This window comes from Haliotis cracherodii, unplaced genomic scaffold (genome assembly GCF_022045235.1).
Source record: "Haliotis cracherodii isolate W230 unplaced genomic scaffold, xgHalCrac1.p SCAF_16, whole genome shotgun sequence".
NCBI classification, from domain to species: Eukaryota; Metazoa; Mollusca; class Gastropoda; order Lepetellida; family Haliotidae; genus Haliotis; species Haliotis cracherodii.
The window spans coordinates 28706450-28727020 of NW_027266271.1; the positions used below are offsets into that span (position 1 = coordinate 28706450).

The following is a 20571-nucleotide window of genomic DNA, read 5'->3' on the forward strand; positions in this document are numbered from 1 at the left end:
GAGGGGCTGCTGTACTTTGTTTGGAGCCCTTTCCTAATTTATTTGAAATGTAAGAGCGAACGCAGTATAAATTTTGATCCTAAATAGTGAAACCTGTACGAGGTGAGGCACGTTAGATGAAATATATAATGTTTTTTTAACGTCGCTAGTCGTCTAGCCGGCGCCGTTTTAGTTAAAATTACCATGGCAATTTTCCATGTGTTAAAACATGATGGCTTTAAGGCAGTGGAGACAGAAGTTGCTTGCCTTTCATGTGTACTCTTCGGGATATTGATAATCCACAAACAAATGTCCCAGTGTAATGCCTGGAAACTCTGCTAAAAGGTCTTTTACCCATCAGTTTATTTAATTATCTTGGCATTGATGGGTTAGGAGCCGTGGCATCAAGAGCTTCAGCATTGAAAAAGAAAAGCACTTCGAGCCATATCAATGTTTTTGTGCGAATGAAATGTAATCACATAGTATAAACAAATGGCAATTTTATATAGTTATTCAGAAAAAGTTTACAACCTGCTATTTATGTTTAAGGATTTATTCATGCTAGTGCTAATGTGCTAGATGATAAGATGAAGTCATGTAATTGTGTGTAATCTCTACGAAAGCTATATTATGGTTTTTACAAAAAATATTCATGATGTTTGTATTATATTTTTAGGGTAATATTATTATTATTATTATTATTATTATTATTATATTCACTCTGAATAAAGATGGCTGTCATGTGAATTGACAAGTAGCGTCGTTTTGTGTGTGCCCCACCAAATATGCACGTAGCCAATGTGTCTGTGTTAAGACCGATCGCAGCCAGTATGTGATGAGTGAGTGAGTTAATTCCAAGCTTTTTCCCCCGATATGTGCATGGGCACAACTGTAGGTCTGTACATGACCCTACTTGCTAAAAAAAAGCAACGGTGAGCCGCGGCGTCTTACTGGGTGTACATAGACTGCCACTCCACGCGACCTGGTAGGTCACATATCTCTGTGTTGACTCAGTTGGATTTCAAGACTCAGTATAATGTCGGACTATATTATCAGAGATGCCTGAGTTGAAGATAGTGGCGAGATATTCCTAATGTTAAAGGTGAGATTTTTAAAGTGATGGCGGGTTTCGGAATTGAATTGAATAGAACAAATGGTGACAACTGTGATTGTTCCTCGTGTTTGCATCGAGACATTAGATTGTCAGTGCGGACCACTTTCTTATCTACGAGGGGTGTTCATTAAAGATTTCCCCTAAACCACTTAGGATTCTCATATTTGGTCGAAATTTCACATGTGTAATGATACATGTATCTGTGGGTTATGTCTGAATTTGCAGTACCGAACTATTAATCTTACCACTTTTACAGGTGTTATGATCTAGTAGGGTGTGACAATGGAGCCAGTAGAATACCGAGCAGTGATAAGGTTTTTATATATGAAAGGTCGCACACCAAAAGAAACTTTCAATGAATTGAAAGCATTTTATGTGGAAGATGCCCCATCATATGACGTTGTTAAACACTGGCATCGCCAATCCAAGTGTGGTCGGACATCTGTGGAAACAGCTGCTATTCCTGGTCGCCCCCATACAGCCATTGATGAGGACACTACCCAAGTGGAGACCGCCATTATGGCAGACCGACGTATAACTGTTCGCCAGTTAGCACAAGATGTCAAGATCAGTGTAGGGTCTGTGGAAAAAATCATCCATGACAATTTGAACATGCATAAGGTGTCTGCCCAATGGATTCCCAGGTTGCTCACACCTTTCCAAAAGCAGGAACGAGTCAATTGCTCAAAGGATCTTTTGGACATGTGCCAAAAAAAACCAGGCAAGCTTTTTTGACAGACTTATCACACAGGATGAAACATGGGTCCATCACTATGATCCTGAGACTAAAGTTCAGTCGATGCAATGGAAGCATGTGGAGTCACCACCCCCAAAGAAGTCAGGTGTCCAACCCTCTGCAGGCAAGGTCATGCTCACGGTGTTTTGGGACCAGCACGGAGTAGTGATGATGGATTTCTTGGCAAAGGTTACCACAATTACAGGAGCTTATTATGCTTCACTGCTGCGGAAATTGCGGGACGCTGACCAAGGGTTTCCGTCTCCTGCAAGACAATGCTCCAGTACACAACTCTCATGTTGTTCAGACACAAGTGCGGTCCTTCCACATCCTCCTTACTCTCCTGACCTTGCACCATCTGACTTCCACCTCTTTCCAACCATGAAGTCATTTTTGAAGGGAAAACGTTTCACAGATGATGAAACACTGATTTCTGAAGTCAAGTCCTGGTTTGAGACGCAAAATGAGGGCTTTTACATGCGAGGTCTCCATAGTCGCATAAAACGATGGGAGAAGTGTAACTCTTGGTGGTTCCTATGTGGAGAAAGACTAATACCTATGCCAAGTTTCATTCCACTGGGTTCATCAGAAGTGGGTCAGGGGATATCTTTAATGAACACCCCTCGTACCTACCTGACAACGCACACAAGGTAACTCAATGCGGCTTGGGATCTCGCCTGCCATGAATCTCTGTGCTCTGTATCACCTACCTCATGGGGTGCACTAAATTCTATTTGCACTCCCCGATATGTTAATTATATGTGCGCCTTAAAGGGAGTGAGTGAGTGAGTGAGTGAGTTGAGTTTAACGCCGCTTTGAACAGTATTTCAGTTATATCACGGTGTGCCACCTTGCTGCGAGAGGAAAGTGATGCAGGTCTCAGGCGTTTACCACTTTAGTGCAACCCACGAGCACGGGTATGGTGCTGACAAACCTAGAAACATCGGGGCGAACAGGGATTCGAACCAAGGGTCATAGGTTGCTGGCGTGTCCAAGGGACGCACAGAGAATTGCAGTGCCTTACACGACTGGGCCACCCGTACCCCTACTCAACGGAAAACACATTACCAGAGGTTCCTCATGGGAAGAATGTAACCCCACAATTACAGCACATCGGAACACTTCATGAACGACGGCATACTGATAACAGGATAACAGTGGACACGTCCTCAATATGACGATTTTATAATGAATATGGTTTAATGTCAAGGACACAAATTTCTCGCGTGTCTGCCATTAGCGTCAGGTACTACCCTTGGATGAACTGAGAATCACAAGTGGCCTGTAGTTTATGTGAAGCTGTTGCAGTAGGTGTGGTTCAGGATGACCCTGTCGTATCAGTGATCAAACTCGTTCCATGGGTGCCCTGTCGGTTAAAATAATCCAGCAATACAGAGACGGGGTGAGCTGCTATTGTAACATGCTGTGTGGGGGTTGGCATTGTGTTGAAAGATGACGCTAGCATAGTTCATAACTGGAATGTGCACTGCAAACACGAATATGGTCATTGGACGAAAAAACGACGTTTTTGGACGCTTTCTCACTTTCGCTTTCTCGTTTTCCCTACAAATAACGTCGTTATTTGACAACGGAATTTACTGCGAGACAATGATGTTATCAAGTTCATCATCCCCTTTCTTGACACTGTCAATCAAGCAACAGCGTCTACCGGCGTGTCTATTTCTCTGATTTCATTGGTCAGTTCTCGTGCGTTAGATTACAAGACTTAGCGGAAGTCATGAATTCAACCGCCCTCACTACGCATGCGGATTGTTTAATACCTTGTCCATGCCTTGCTGTGCATGCTCGAGTTCGCGAATCGTTTACTAATCTAAGTGTCATCACCACTAGATAGTGAGTCATAAACACATGCTCATGATCTGGTTGGAATCGTACATTGAATCTGCTTTTGGAATTTCTTTTGTCACTTTTATTTACAGCACTTACATGATCTAACCCGTAGCAACTGCTGTAAACTATTACGCGCATTTGTCATTAACTGACAGTTTGATAACAATGAGAATATTTGTCAATATGATTAGGAAAGCGCAATGCCCAGGAACGCCTAAAGTGTAGAAAAGAGATTATCACTAATATCAAACTGGAAATGAAAAAAATGCAAGCTTTCACAACTCATCTGTGTAAAAGGTGACCTTGGTATATATTGCCAGATAATATATCACACTGAACACTGAAGTATATAGAAAAACGTTTAGTCTCCAGTAGATAATATCACTGATACAAATGTCATGCATTTGATTGTTTATACTGAGGACAAGAACATATGTTCAATATCAATTTTCTTTTGCTTTTAAGAAATAACATTTATGCACAATTAATTAGTAACATTCATCAGTTATGCTCTTATCTTTATAACCTTGTTTTCACATATGCATATAGCATGGGTTAAGTCGAGTAGACCCCCAGACGGTTGAGGAAACGGCGTACATACAGCTATATTTGTTGGAACGGTTCGCCAGAAAGGAGGCAGAAGAGATAGCGTTCATAAGATACACACTCATAATATAAATTGTTCTGAGTTCTGTCAAGAGCTGTTCGTAAGATGTGTTGTACATGTACTACATTTTATCAATCGATTTAGTAGATACGTTACATTTCAACACATCTACAATCTATCTGTTTCCAACTGGATTAATCAGAAAGAATAAGTATATTAAAAAAAATATTTTCATCATACTATTAGAGCTACGGCTCATAAAGCCTTAGTTATTACGTGTTCACCAATAACAATCACGATGAACATTCAATTCCCCATACAAGTAAATGAATGAGTGTGTTCTACGCTACAGTCAGTCAAAGACCAACGCTTTGATGACATACAATCTACCAAGTCGCCCATTGAGAACACCCGATCCTCATTTAATCTCTGTCTCTGTCTCTCAGTGTGTGTCTCTCTCTCTCTCGCTCTCCCTCTCGCTCTCTTACTCTCTCTCTCTGTCACACACACACAGACACACACATAGACACACAAACACACACACACACACACACACACACACACACACACACACACACACACACACACACAAACATCTCAGCAGGAGATTATCATTAACGATCACTGCCCATGAATGTAATTAATACATTGGAACGCCCTGCTGCTTTTCTCCCGGTAGCGGTGAAAGTGCCCCACACATGTTTGAATGCTGAATTCCCTTCACTTCCCCCCAAGCGCAAATGCTGACATTACACTGATGTATTTTGGGTATTAGTCAGTGGAACGAACAGAAGTTCTTCTACACTGACATTATCAAGGACATTATTCAATTGATCTAATACTCTTTAAATATTTACAGGAACTCCAAGAACATCTCAAGGTCCTGGACCACATGACGCTGGAGGAGGAGGGTGAGTTTCTATAGCAACTCCTAAGTGCAACTCCTATTGGGCTTGCTTGCTAAAACATCTGTCACCCATATTGTCCAGCATTTTGCAAATACACTCTTAGCAACTCACCCTAGTCAGATTTAACATGAGACATGTTTGTTGTGGGTGTTGCAGGGAACACAAACGTGGGGCATTGACCATCATTCACACTTTATAACAAAAACGCTTTCAAGCAGCCATACACACACACACACACACACTCTCTCTCTCTCTCTCTCTCTCTCTCTCTCTCTCTCTCTCTCTCTCTCTCTCTCTCTCTCTCTCTCTCGTGATGATAAATTTGATATCAAAAGACACACTCGGGTGAGATTCTATATATAGACATAGCTAATTGAAATTTAGCAAACTCAACCGATACTGTAAACTTTACAAATAAGGAACTTTTCGAGGTTGATGTTTACGTCAAGTTTAAAAATGATGATATGGACGAACGCCGAAAGTTTTTTTGTATATATTTTATGATATTTAGAACATTTTTATTGTTTTGATATCACTTATGTCTAGAGGTTCCTTTTCAGCTCTGAAGAACGATGGCTTCGGTGAAGACAAGTTCTTTCAATGTATCGTGGCAGAAGAGAAACCGTCGGGAGATGGTGAGAAGGAGTTTATTTTCATATTTAGCTGAGATCTTTCTTTATTGCACATTTCAAACTATGGTAAGCATGTTAACAGGTTCTCACTCTTCACTAAAACATAACTTTACAACTATGGGTGATTGTAAAACAGAACAATTAAAATAGGAGTATAATAAAGCATTTTTTTAAATAAAAGACAATTTTTAACAAAACCATGTGAAGCAAAACCCCAATGTGAAGTTTCTTTAAAATTGACAGAAAACTAGTCGTCGTCACACGTTTGTACTCAAAACTACTGGAGGAATATTCTTTTCAATTACTAAGATTCTGAATGAAGGTACATACATAACTTGAGATGTAAACGTACGTACGAACTTGGTGGGGCGGTTGCCTTGGCCGATAGCTATAGGCCACGACTAGCCGTACAATCCGTGTCAGTCCCACGTACATGTACATACATAAGATCCGACAACATCAGGAACATTTTATTTACATTTATAGAGAGCGTTGGGAATTAAAGATCCCGCCCGGAGGGGGTTTGTGATTAGAGGGTATACGCTGAATGTATACATTTAACAGACAAAGGAGATAAAATGTCTGTACACTTTGGAATTAGATAGTTTGGATAAATGAAGTTTATAAGACCTATTTAAGTGGTTTGCACAACAACAATATCCCAGAACGTTGTGGAGCTTTTGTCCTCAAAAACATTTTTAAAATAATGACAATGTTGAACGTACAAGTATACAGTACACCTGTGGTGGTCACACGAGATACTGAGTTCAGCGTAACCTTTTGGCCTTATTTGACATGACAATGAACAGTTGTCAATGCCTTTGTACAACGACTACATGTGACTATCGAGCTCCACAATTTCATATTTGTGTCTATGATATCAAATTAAATGTATCGACTTTATTAGTTACAATAAATTTACTAATGATCTACCTTTGCGTTTCTTTTTTTAAGAGTGTATGTAGATGCCATTATAAAAGTTTCTAAAACGTTTTGAACAAAACATTTGAATCACAACAAGACAGTATCCTAAATGGCCAAAGAAGAGGGACTTACTCTAAAACCAAGCAAATGTATATTTGTGTTAAAACAAAGGTTACCTACTTAGGGCATATCTTCGGCACATCTTCAGCAATCTATATGTCAATCCTTCAAAAATAGATTTACTCACACAGATTCCTCTCCCTAAAAATGTCCATGACGGGGGTCATTTCTTAGGAGTGGCCTCGTATTATCGCAAATTTGTAGCAATTTTTTTTCTGGCATCTGGCAACCTTCTGAAAAAAAGACAAGCCTTTTGAATGGTCCAATAATTGTCAACAGGCATTCAAAAAGGCAAAACAAGCCCTTGCAACAGCCCCCACCCTTGCATATACCACAACAAACCCTTTATCCGAACAACTGATGCATCTCAAACTACAACAGGGTAAATGTTATGCCAACTTTATTCTCATGCCCATCTTCTAATGATGTTGAAAATATATGTACATTCAAATTCCTGGATATTAGACCTGTTTTGATCTTAGGAACAAACAATCTTGGTTGGGGAGTTTTCTTTTCCTCGGCAGTTTAGGTTTTTATATATACTGAACAGTATTGAAAACGCACCACCATGAAAATGGATGTATTTGTATCCGGGCTTATGTCATATGAAAATATATAATTGAATGAGTAATATACGACGTTCTGGACGAAGCATGAAGAAGAACAGCTCGTCAAAACACATTCCTAAATTTTTTGTGAGCGACAACGCCAAAACGCAAGAAATCGCTTGCGTATCATGGAAAACGTGTTTTGTTTCACGGGAAACATGCAGAATAGGGCTATAAAAGACAGACTTTTAAAAGCCACAAACACGTCCCATTTTAATTCTGGAAACCCAAAAGTCCAGAAACTCTACGCTCTTTGCCCAGTCTCGGTTAAAGGTATTTACAAAATTAAACATGCCGTTTTCATGGGAACATACCAAGGAAGAAAAAATGAAAAAAAAATTGTTTAAAATCTCAATATTTAGACTATGTCTGGCCCATGGGCGAGAATATGTTCCTTTACTTAAAACTCATGTTTTTGTTTCGCAAATACATTTAATGTATTTATTCAAGTATCATGACACAAAATTTAACTCATTTTAACTTAATTCAACGATTTTATAGCGATATTGAAATATTTCGCCCATGGGCGAGAAAAAGGTTTGGCCCATGGGCGAGAATATGTTCCTGTACTTAAAACTCATGATTTTGTTTCGCAAATACATTAAATGTATTTATTGAAGTATCATGACACAAAATTTAACTCATTTTAACTTAATTCAACGATTTTATAGCGATATTGAAATATTTCGCCCATGGGCGAGAAAAAGGTTTGGCCCATGGGCAGGCCCATGGGCGAGAATATGTTCCTTTACTTAAAACTCATGATTGTGTTTCGCAAATACATTAAATGTATTCATTGAAGTAACATGACACAAAATTTAATGAAAAAATGAAAAAAAAATGTTCAAAAACTCAATATTTAGACTATGTCGCCCATGGTCTGGCCCATGGGTAGGCCCATGGGCGAGAATATGTTCCTTTACTCAAAACTCATGTTTTTGTTTCGCAAATACATTAAATTTATTTATTTAAGTATCATGACACAAAATTTAACTCATTTTAACTTAATTCAACGATTTTATAGCGATATTGAAATATTTCGCCCATGGGCGAGAAAAGGGTTTGGCCCATGGGCGAGCATATTTTCCTTTACTTAAAACTTATGTTTTTGCTTCGGAAATACATGCAGGTGTTCTTACTATTTTCATGGCACATAATGTTACTCAATTTTACTCAATTCAGCTATTTTACAGATTTATTGAAATATTTCGCCCATGGGCGAGAAAAGGTTTTGCCTTCGAAATCCTTGATTATTATATCATGCCAGAGTTCTGAAATACAGTGACAATGTTGCTGAACAGTAGAATCTGATGGACGTATTGTGCAGAACCTGTTTGACACTATGGGTTCCAGGACCACTAACACTCTGAGCTGAAAAAGTTTGGTCCTAACTGCACCCAACATCTTTAATGAACCCGGCCTTATCTCTCAAAACGTTTTTATAGCGATATTGAAATATTTCGCCCATGGGCGAGAAAAAGGTTTGGCCCATGGGCGAGAATATGTTCCTTTACTTAAAACTCATGATTTTGTTTCGCAAATACATTAAATGTATTTATTTAAGTATCATGACACAAAATTTAACTCATTTTAACTTAATTCAACGATTTTATAGCGATATTGAAATATTTCGCCCATGGGTGAGAAAAGGGTTTGGCCCATGGGCAGGCCCATGGGCGAGAATATGTTCCTTTACTTAAAACTCATGATTTTGTTTCGCAAATACATTAAATGTATTCATTGAAGTATCATGACACAAAATTTAATGAAAAAATGAAAAAAAAATGTTCAAAAACTCAATATTTAGACTATGTCGCCCATGGTCTGGCCCATGGGTAGGCCCATGGGCAAGAATATGTTCCTTTACTCAAAACTCATGTTTTTGTTTCGCAAATACATTAAATGTATTTATTTAAGTATCATGACACAAAATTTAACTCATTTTAACTTAATTCAACGATTTTATAGCGATATTGAAATATTTCGCCCATGGGCGAGAAAAGGGTTTGGCTCATGGGCGAGCATATTTTCCTTTACTTAAAACTTATGTTTTTGTTTCGCAAATACATGCAGGTGTTCTTACTATTTTCATGGCACATAATGTTACTCAATTTTACTCAATTCAGCTATTTTACAGATTTATTGAAATATTTCGCCCATGGGCGAGAAAAGGTTTTGCCTTCGAAATCCTTGATTATTATGTCATGCCAGAGTTCTGAAATACAGTGACAATGTTGCTGAACAGTAGAATCTGATGGACGTATTGTGCAGAACCTGTTTGACACTATGGGTTCCAGGACCACTAACACTCTGAGCTGAAAAAGTTTGGTCCTGACTGCACCCAACATCTTTAATGAACCCGGCCTTATCTCTCAAAACGTTTTGGCAGTTTATCATACGAATTCATGTGCGTGTACAACATTAAATTTTAGTTAGTTTCTATTTCATTTCCCATTTAATGACCCGTTGATACATCCCACTGTGCAATTACGTGACAGGTACGCGTGCGCGTATTTTAATGGAAAGAAACTATTCGTCTTTTATTGCATAACGTTTGGCTGAATATCTTACATTCTAACGAAATCTCGAAATAATTATTTAATTACAAGCAGTGTCGAACTGACCAGTAGGAATTATGTTTCAATGCGATTGAGGAAAACGTGAGTGAATATTGTGACACTAAAGCAACTTTAAAATTGCATTGTCACTTTTGGTATGAAAATGGTAATAGTTCAGAAAAACGTAACAGCCTTCTTATGATAATTTTCATATTCTTATTAGTACGTTGTGTCTAATTACAGTGTCGGCCTTATTTACAGGTGATTCTACAATACTTGTTGTCGGTCAATTACAATATGCCACACCACACGTGAATAAACAGTTATGCAGGTGTTGCTGTGGGCAAATACCTAGCCTGTACATGTATATTTTTGTGGATACATGTATTACATATTTTCGTTGATATGTGGATATATTAAGCACCAAGACACAAAATGTTTATGAAAGATGAATTTGTGCCTTGATATATATATTCAACGCGAACGAAGCTTGTATTTTCTCCGCGATCCTGATGTGTATCATCGTTTAATTGGTCATTCATTAAAAGTATGTTGTGAGGCGATATCAAAGGAGCCGCTCAATATACACAGTGTCGTCCGTTTCGCGTGAACTACCACCCCGCCCTGTCAGTAAGAGTTATGTAATCGGTACACAAATATATTTGGTGCGATGTCAGTGTGGAAGGAGTTTGAATTACGTCCGCCAGTGGCCACAGAAAGTATAGTGCCAATCAACAAGGCCAATGCCGTACTAATAACCTAGTGACTCGCGTAACAACGGCTGTCAATATGTCTGCTACATCTACCATACCATCATCCCTGTCACAACTGGCGTATTAACGGTTTATTCAAAAAAATATTGTAGAAATGTCGTTACCAGACTAACGTACGTCGTATTCAGTCTTCAACTGGATGTCACATTCCTTATATCAGTTAACAGCCCTGTTTGTGAAAATATTTACTAGACATAAGATTTAAAGACTAATAAAATCAATTGTAAGACCGCATAGACCATAAAAACGAATAAAATATGTCTTGGTATCATCTCTTGTGTATTAGATGATGGCAATGACCGGAAATGTTATAACGTTAGATTAAGAAGGAGAAACATTAAAGTGTTTTACAATACTTGGAAACATGAGCAATAAGATGTAGCAACATAAACATGCATGGAATAGGGAAAAAGGATGAAAACAAATTGAAAAGGATTTTAATACAAAATTATCGAACTAAATAACTTGCCTGAACAGAAGGGGTACCCAAACTTGTTTGACAGTTATTCGTGTGTTGTAGACTGTCGAATGGGACTCATGGGTGTACGTAGGGTACGCATATCTATTGCAAGTTTTAGTACTCATACACTTTCTCTTTTTGTGTTTTGTTTGTTTGTTAGTTGTATAACGCCACACTTAGCAATATTTCAGCTGTATGGCGGCGGTCTGTAAATAATCGAGTCTGGACCAGACAATCCAGTGATTGACATCATGTGCATCGATCCACGCAATTTGGATACGATGACATGCATCAACCAAGTCAGCGAGCCTGACCACCCGATCCCGGTAGTCGCTTCTTACGACAAGCGCTGTCGCCCTTTTACGCCAAGAATGGTTTGTTGAAGATCTTCACGGGTCTATTGAATACAGGGATTTGTGTAAAGTCATCAGACAGCATACAATGCCAACTAAAAAATTATACTCAGTGTCTCCGGAAAGTAATATAATACGGAACTTAGAGTACATGCGAGATTATACTCAGATTAGGGAGATGTTTAATCCATATAACGTGTTATTATTCTACCTAACAATGTATTTAATGAAATGAATGCTAAACAAACTCAACGGCTAAAAGGTTTCATTGAAAAAACTACCCCTAGTCTTGACTAATAAAACAACTGCAACCCGACACAGATTAAACGCAACTTACAAACACAATCATAATCTGGTTAGTCTGTATCACTCAACGAGGCCGCTTACTCTGCCCACAGTATGACAGTATTGGGCAGTTCAGTAATTAGGAGCCAAAACCAGGCAGGTACGCTGGTCACACTTGACTGGTCTGACTGAGGTTTAGGTCGTCTGACAATTGGGAGTGAACCATAGCAAGAAGTATCTGCGAAACTATTTGCTCCTTTTATGGGACCGATTAGTTTTATGACCATAGGCCTCGGCACAAGCGTGGTGTTGGAAGACAAGTTATACATGTACATCCGATATGGTGACTGTTTTTCGCTATTCATATTCTAAATACATTCATAATACCACAACATTTTAGTACTCCTTGAAACTTTACAATCACTTCAATATGTACAATAGATTGAACGAGAACACTTGATATATTGCAGATTATTAAATCATTGTCTCAGCCGCTACGTTTGTATCGTTTGCATTGTACAAAGAAATATTTTATCTGTCCTTTTGCAGATTTAGCCTCAGAATGTGCTCATTCGAATTAGGAACGAAAATAATTGCTTATCATGAGTATATATGATACAGTTAAAAGTTACTTGTACACTGTAGACGTATTCACTTTAAAGTCGCATACGACCTTCGCGAGCGAGTTGAATGATCCAGGTTAATTGGAACGAAGTCTAGAAAGGGTTATAAAGTTTTGTATTTGGTAATGTGTAGGTTTGTTAAATATAATTTTTTAAATTCCTTTTATTTCAATATGTAAAAACATAACTATGCGCTTAAAAACAGAGCTGACTTGATGGGAGATAGCCACCTCAGATTGTCTGTTGGACACGGTTTAACCTTACTGTGTCCCCACCCTGGTTGTTGTTACCGTTGTTATAAGGGATTAAGAGCTACGGCTCATTGCATTTTTGGTTACAGTCTGTATCACTAAAGTGGACATGTGCAGGTGAACTCTTTTCAATTAGTATATGAAATGCCCCAAAATGTGAACTCCAGACAATAATAACCTGAGGGTAAATCCACGTGCGTCTGCCTTTCCCCTTGTTCACCTTCGAAATCCTTGATTATTATATCATGCCAGAGTTCTGAAATTCAGTGACAATGTTGCTGAACAGTAGAATCTGATGGACGTTTTGTGCAGAACCTGTTTGACACTATGGGTTCCAGGACCACTAACACTCTGAGCTGAAAAAGTTTGGTCCTAACCGCACCCAACATCTACAAGTTTGTAAGCTTGTAGACATCATTAAGAAGTAATTAACAGTCCCATGCTGAGACCTTTCTCAAAATTCAGACCGGTGGCAGGCTGCCAACAAAGAGAAGAAAATATCGCAACCCCGACAAGAGTGTGCTCAGTCAAACAATGAACTTACGACCGGCAGAAACGTCGTATTTTAGGAACAGTGCTATAACAAGACATTTGAAATTTCTTACAAGCAGATACATTAGAGACAGTGACGAGACTACAGGTACGTAATCCGTATCAATCAAAGGTGTAAAAAAATCATATCTGTCGGAGTTTACCAAATTACCAAGTTTTATCATTACTATATTTATTACAATGCAAATACTTTAGTGATACATTTTTTAGAGGAGAGGGCATACACACAAGTATATTGCTTCCGTGTGTGAATGCAGGTTGTACTTGGTATCTCAGTTCTCAGTTGCATACCGGTTGTATAACTGAATTTGTATATGGAACCATGCGTACAGCATGACAATTACTTGCTATTCGTCAGTTTACAACACACATAACACGGCCAAACAATTTTAGGCACCGCTTTTGCGAGTTATTTAGTACAATAATGTTTTATTAAAATCTATTTCAATTTGTTTTCACCATTTTCCCTATTGACAGTCGTTGTTACGTGCGTCACTAGGTAATTAGTACGGATTGACCTTGTTTATTGTTTCTATACTTTGAGGATTTCTGTGGCAAGTGGCGGACGTAATTCAAACTCCTTCCGCACTGACACCGCATCAAATATATTTGTGTACCGATTACATAACTCTAATGGACAGGGTGGGGTGGTAGTTCACCGGACGACACTGTGTATATTGGGCGGCTCCTTTGATATCTCCTCCAAACATACGTTTATTGAATGACCCCATTAAACGATTATACACATCTCGATGAATATATCAAGGCACTAATTCATCTTTCATAAACATTTTTTTGTCTTTGTGCTTAATATATCAACATATCAACGAACATTTGTAAAACATGTATCCTAAAAAAAATAAACATTTTCAGGCTAGGTATTTGCCCACAGCAACACCTGCATAACTGTTTATTCACGCGTGGTGTGGTAGATCGTAATTGACCGAGAGCAGGTATTGTAGAATCACCTGTAAATAAGGCCGACACTGTAATTAGATACAACGTACTAATGAGAATTATCATAAGAAGGCTGTTGTTTTTTCTGAACTGTTACCATTTTCATACCAAAAGTGACAATGTCATGATACTTGAATAAATACATTTAATGTATTTGCGAAACAAAAACATGAGTTTTGAGTAAAGGAACATGTTCTCGCCAATGGGCCTGCCCATGGGCCAAACCTTTTTCTCGCCCATGGGCGAAATATTTCAATATCGCTATAAAATCGTTGAATTAAGTTAAAATGAGTTAAACTTTGTGTCATGGTACTTGAATGAATACATTAAATGTATTTGCGAAACAAAAACATGAGTTTTAAGTAAAGGAACATATTCTCGCCCATGGGCCAAACCTTTTTCTCGCCCATGGGCGAAATATTTCAATATCGCTATAAAATCGTTGAATTAAGTTAAAATGAGTTAAATTTTGTGTCATGATACTTCAATAAATACATTTAATGTATTTGCGAAACAAAATCATGAGTTTTAAGTACAGGAACATATTCTCGCCCATGGGCCAAACCTTTTTCTCGCCCATGGGCGAAATATTTCAATATCGCTATAAAATCGTTGAATTAAGTTAAAATGAGTTAAATTTTGTGTCATGGTACTTGAATGAATACATTAAATGTATTTGCGAAACAAAACCATGAGTTTTAAGTAAAGGAACATATTCTCGCCCATGGGCCTGCCCATGGGCCTACCCAGTCGTAGGATCCAGTCGTCTGAGGCGCCGCACAGTTGCCTCTCTTGGGTACGCCAGAAACCTATGATTGTATGATGAAACCGCGATCATTTTTTTAGGTTTGTCAGCGCCATACCCATGCTCGTGGGTTTCACCGAAGTGGTAACCGGCTGAGGCCTGCATCACTTCGGGCTTCCTCCCACCATGATATAACTGAAATACTGTTAAATGCAGCGTTAAACCCAACTCACTCACTCACTATATTTCAGTGTTTACAAGGTCATCGTTTGAAAAGGTGTAATGTTGGATTACACCCTTTCCATGTAATGATCTGAATCTAGCCTCAGTATTCCTAGGTTAGTATTCTTAGATTTCCGATGTGTCTGTTTACACACACACATTTGACTGGAACTTACCATCTTATGGTGTCAATTGTTTTAAGGTTAATGTGACTATACTATGATGGAGACAATGTCCAGAGGAATGAAAAAAAAACAACTAATGTCCAAAAGAAACGATACCACACAATTTTCTAAATATTTTATTATGAAGAGTTAATTTTCGTCTGAAAAGGTACTTTTGCGTACCCTACGTTCCAAACCAAACGTAATCGGTCGATAAAACCGGGAACATTTGATCAATTGAGAAAAAAGCATGCATTTTGCCCAAATGACGCTCCGTCCCGTAACACGAAATGCACGTGCATATCTTCTGTATAAAACTGCTGACGCGACACGTTGGGATCACAGCAACAAAAAACACACAAAAGAAATGCCACGTTTGACAGCGATTGAGAGAGAGAGAGAGCCGTAGGAATGCTCCAACAGGGAGCTACGCACCGCGACCTGGCCAGAAGGTTGGGATGCGCGAGCATAACCGTCACCAGGTTAATGCAGAGGTTGCGCCAACAGGTCGGAGAGCAGACAGGCCGAGAACTGGGAGACCACAGGTGACCACGCCTATTGAAGACCGCCACATCCGGGTACCGCTTCGTAACGGCGATGTTAACGGCACAGACGGCACTAGGACACGTGATAAGTCGACAAACCGTGTACAGGAGACTGCGGGCACATGGTATCCGAGCACGTCGCCCCTACCGTGGAGCGTTCCTGACACCTCAACATCGACTCAACAGACGGATATGGGCCAGGCGACTTCGGCGGTGGCAACGGTGGAACTGGGCACGTGTCATGTTTTCTGACGAAAGCAGATTTTGCATCTTCAGAAACGACGGCCGGCAGCGTGTGTACCGAAGAGTAGGTGAACGTTTGGCACCGAACTGCATCCATCAAGTCAGGCCATATGGAGGCGGAGGTTTCATGGTTTGGGTTGGAATCTGCGGTGACGTCAAAACGACACTCGTCGTTATTGGAGGAAACCTGAATGCGCAGCGTTATCGTGATGACATCTTACAACCAGTTGTGGTGCAATTCATCCAACAACAGCCTAATGGTAACATTTTATCCAGCACGATAATGCGAGGCCTCACACGGCAAGGCTGACCCAGAACTTCCTAGCAAACGCCAACATTCACGTTTTACCATGGCCGGCATGTTCACGGGACATGAACCCAATCGAACACACCTGGAACATGCTCGGCCGCAAAGTCAGGAATCGCCTTGTGCCTCCAGTTAACCTCCAGGAATTGGAACAATGCCTCCTCCATGAATGGCAACGCATCCCCTCAACGTCATCAGACGTCTGACGTCATCATCCCGTAGACGTGTACTAGCGTGTATTGACGCTCACGGTGGACATACCCGGTACTAACGTGACTTTGAGACGTGTGTTGTGACATTTTCCACACTTGACTCATCAACTGTGTTCAAATGAAATTCTCATTTTGGATCTTTCAACGAGAAATATATCTTTAGATGTTATGTTATTACTCGGAACATTGCCTCCTTGTCCGAAATCGACATCTTATTCAAAACATGTTTAAAGCGGCGTTATTTGTTTTCTCACCGACGTTCACGTGAGCCCAGCTTTGGTATTGTGCAACTTGAGTGTTGACTATTTCTTCCTTGATAAACACTTGGTATCCGTGGTATTTCAAGTCGTTGTGGGGCGCTAGGGTAGCCTAGTGCTTAAAGAGTTAACCCGTCAGGTTTAAGACCTGGGTTCTAAGTCCATTTCACTTTCATATCACTGCATAATTGTTATACTCTGCCTGCTTTCAGATAAGCCAGCACTGGTAGGGTTCTTGTTGTACTTCTGGGCGTACAGCACCTCCGCAGGCCGAATGATGACTGTACAGGAAATTTATGTTCGTCAAACCTGCAGGACGCAAGGGACGGGCTCGGCACTTTGGGCCCATGCAACCAAGGTAACAGTAATGGCAGACACCTTCAACTTCAACACCGTACTGCATCCGTGACGTGTTACACAGTTATTGCGAGTAAATATTCAACGGTGACTGGAATGTACGCACACGCAGGTACAAATTGCTATGAAATTATCCCAGCCGCAGATACTGACCCATCAAATAGTGAGGTGTCCATGGCTCAGTATTCTATGTACTGCGATTTGCAGAGTTGCGTTCTTTTGTCCATCACCCTACGAGTGAGTGAGTGAGTGAGTGAATCTGTCCCAGATTCACCTTTATTATAAACGATCAAGGACGCAGACTTCAACAAACAGATAAGCGTCGACAACATAATCACGTTAGGCTCAAGTAGATATCTGGGATGAATTCATGTATCAGCTCAAAAATCGCCTACGTAGTGTAAACGACTGTAGTAAAACAATACTCACTTACGCACTGTAGACATACTGATGAATGATATATGTGTGTTATCTCAGTGTGCTTCATGAACTATGCCCCCACTATCTCTGCATTGTGTTTATCACTTCAGTGATATCACATTGTGCCAGCTTATTGTAGAGGAAAGCACAAAATGTGCACATGATGTACAAATGTTTAACACTTTCTATGATTAGTGAAACCCACGGACGTGAATACGAATAATTCCAGGAAATACAGCAGTCTGTTTCAGTGAGTTATATATGTCTATTTCCCCCTTGGTATTTATTTGATTCGGGTTATTAAGGTCGCAGGGAAGCGGGGACATAGGATCACTGGGCATCGTGCTTAACTTGTTAACATCATAATGTCTTCTTCATCCTTCAGGTTGCCCTAGCGAAGGGATGCAGGGAAATAGAGTGCATAGCCCACGATTGGAACGTACAGGCAATAAAGTTCTACAAGAAGTTGGGAGCTGTGGATATGTCTAAGGGCAAAGGTTGGCTGGTGTTCAGGCTTGATATTAATGCCATGAGATCTGTAGTAGCAACTCACACAGTAAACAAACAGTAACATGCAGACATGACACCCCCTTCAGGAATTCCGTGTTCAGTCATGTGTGAAGTGACGAATGTTCCTTACACACATCATTCACAGTGTGTTGAACAGGTTCATATGTGGTGTTACTCTTCGTATAGACGTGTTGGGGGAGCACATTAGACAGTACATCAGTAAGAGTAAATGCAACAATGATTTGTAAATATATGTAGAGGCTTGATATTTTGCCCCAGTTCTGAACACCCGGCTTTTTACAAATTGTAAAATAGGGGGCTCAAGGTACGGGTTCTATGGATTCCACAGCAACAGCTTTTAGCCAATCACCTTGAGCCATGTGGTCACATGACAAGGACATGTTTACATCCGGTGCAGCCATTTAGTAATGCAACCGGAAGAATGATGAAGTGTGCTGAGGATAGCCGAAAATAACCAAAAGATAAGATGTGCAGAGGTCAAGACTCGCCAGTGGGCGGGTTTGCCATTAAATACTTTCAGATTTTACCAGCTTTGATTGAGCGCACGGTTTAGAAACAAAGACAATGATACAGCCACGTTTGAAGTGAAATGGCAACAGAATTCTGTTGTAAACAGCAACAACAATTTGGAATAATTGGAACTTTGAATTCAGCAAATTTTCTTCCAAACACAAAGTTTACTTTACTGAAGTTGATCTAAAACAAGACAATAGATAAATCCCATTTATTCTTGCCATTGAGTGCACTTTTGGACAGACGCAGAAGAGGGACATTTGTCAGTTTGGCACAGCAAGAATGGCTGACCACAGTGACCAAACACTTGTTAATGAAATCACAAGTTCTACTCATGCTAACGAAATAACTATGCATTGGAATTAACTACAATTGCATACAATAGGCCTAGTTGCAGTCTGGGGGGACTGGTGGTCTTACCTAAAACAAAATGCACAGATAAAGATGGAGATGTAATGCCCAGGCAGTGCATACAGAAAGTGGCTGCTGAAACATTTAGAGGTTCGATGGTGGCCATGGCCCCTGTCATGTGACCATATAGCCCCATGCTATTGGCTAAAAGCTGTTGCTATGGAACCTATGAGAGCATTAAAGTAGTAAAGGTGCGGGATGGTCCAGTTACTCTGGGCAGGGAACTGGGGCAAAATATCCAGCCTTTATACTTAGACGCAGAGTTCATTATACGACTAACCTACCTTCATACTGAGGATAGCAAACTTCAATTCAATTCAATTCAATTCAATTCAATTCAATGGTTTATTGCATGAAAGTCCACTGGCCCATTTACACATGATCTACATGGGCATAATTTGATTAACAAATATTGTAGTATACAGAGTATCAATACAACAACTGACGTAACATGAACGTATGATGACTGTATAAAGATACTTGCAATTGAACGTTGTACATTTTGTTTGACAACAGACATACAAATAAAGCAGATAAACATGAACATGACAGGGCAGATAAACATCAACATAAAATGAAATTCCTCTTTAAAAACAAGGTTACTGATAGGGTAAATTCATGGGGACTTTCAATATTTAAATGGCTACTTTTATTCCTGCTTGGATCTCTCAGACCAATTTGTGTTATACCGAACTGGTGCAGCCTGTTGGAACACAGCTGACATGCAATTAGAGCCCTTATCTGACTGAATAGTCCTAGGCCAACAAACCATGGTGAAAAACTTTAACAAAGCCTTGATCAACCACATTCGAACTGCTGCCTTTAGCGGACACAAAATCTCTTCACACAAATGTTCTCATAACAACAACTTTGATGACTGGTCTACAGCAACTAACTCCTCATTATCAGAACCACAGAAAGACTGTGACCTGACATTCACAAAAGCATTCAGGGAGGAATGAGCTTTCACCACTCAGAAATGGTATGCCCTGGCTTGCGGCAATATCTATAAGTAGGCTCTGACGAAAATCCCGAAGTATTTATAGAGTGACTGAGTGAGTGAGTGAGTTGGGTTTAACGCCGCTTTTAACAATATTCCAGTTATATCACGGCGTGTCAGCTTAATGTGGGAGGAAAGCCCGAAGTGATGCAGGTCTCAGACGTTTACCACTTCGATGAAACCCACGAGCACGGATATGGTGCTGACAAACCTAGAAACATAATTGGGGCGAGCCGGGACTCGAACCCACAATCATAGGTTTCTGGCGTGCCCATGGGACGAAGTATTTTAAGAACAAACTTGAGTAGAAGAATACTAACCTAGGAATACTGAGGCTAGATTCCGATCATTAC

The 20571-nt window shown here is 39.8% G+C and overlaps 1 pseudogene; it reads left to right on the forward strand.

Annotated features, from left to right (window-relative positions):
* The first annotated feature begins 1015 nt into the window (after positions 1-1015).
* LOC139463543 (thialysine N-epsilon-acetyltransferase-like) lies at positions 1016-18334 on the forward strand (annotated as a pseudogene).
* The last annotated feature ends 2237 nt before the right edge of the window (positions 18335-20571 follow it).